Source organism: Lipotes vexillifer, unplaced genomic scaffold, assembly GCF_000442215.2.
Source record: "Lipotes vexillifer unplaced genomic scaffold, Lipotes_vexillifer_v1.1 scaffold899, whole genome shotgun sequence".
Classification (NCBI taxonomy): domain Eukaryota; kingdom Metazoa; phylum Chordata; class Mammalia; order Artiodactyla; family Lipotidae; genus Lipotes; species Lipotes vexillifer.
Window position 1 is genome coordinate 388,097 of NW_006784311.1, and position 572 is coordinate 388,668.

Below are 572 nucleotides of genomic sequence, written 5' to 3' on the forward strand. Positions count from 1 at the left end.
CCAGACGCTCCCGCCCCGCACACCCCAGCCCCCGTCTCCGTAACGCCCTCGCGCTTTCTCCCGAAGCTGCAGCGCCCCCGTCCCCCGGAGAAGCCAAGGGGCCCTGGCGCCCGCGGCCCTCCCATCGGGGCCCACAGAGAACGAGCAGCCCCTCCCGGGGTAGGAGCGGGGCTCCAAGGTCTCCCGACCACTGCGTCCGCCTCCGAAGGGGAGGAAGGGCTCGGGGTACCTCAGAAAGCCCCGGAGAGCGACTCCTAGAGAACGGGAGTCGGGAGTTTCCAGAGAAACTTCTAGAAGACTGTCTCCTCAAAAGCCGGAGGAGCCCCTCCCGGCCGCCCGGGTCGGCCACGGCGTCCACCCCGCTCCAGAGGAACCCCGACGTGGCCCCGACCCAGCACGCCCTCCCAAGCCCCACCCCGGCGGCTCCTCCGGATGGACTTGGCCGTCGCCCCCCGCCCCCGAAGACGGCTCCACCCGCCGCCGCCCCGACTTCCCTCTGCCCGGCCCTGCCCTCGCACTCCCGGCTCGGCACTGGCCCCGCGCCCCGGGCCTCGCCGCGCTGCCCGCCGTTC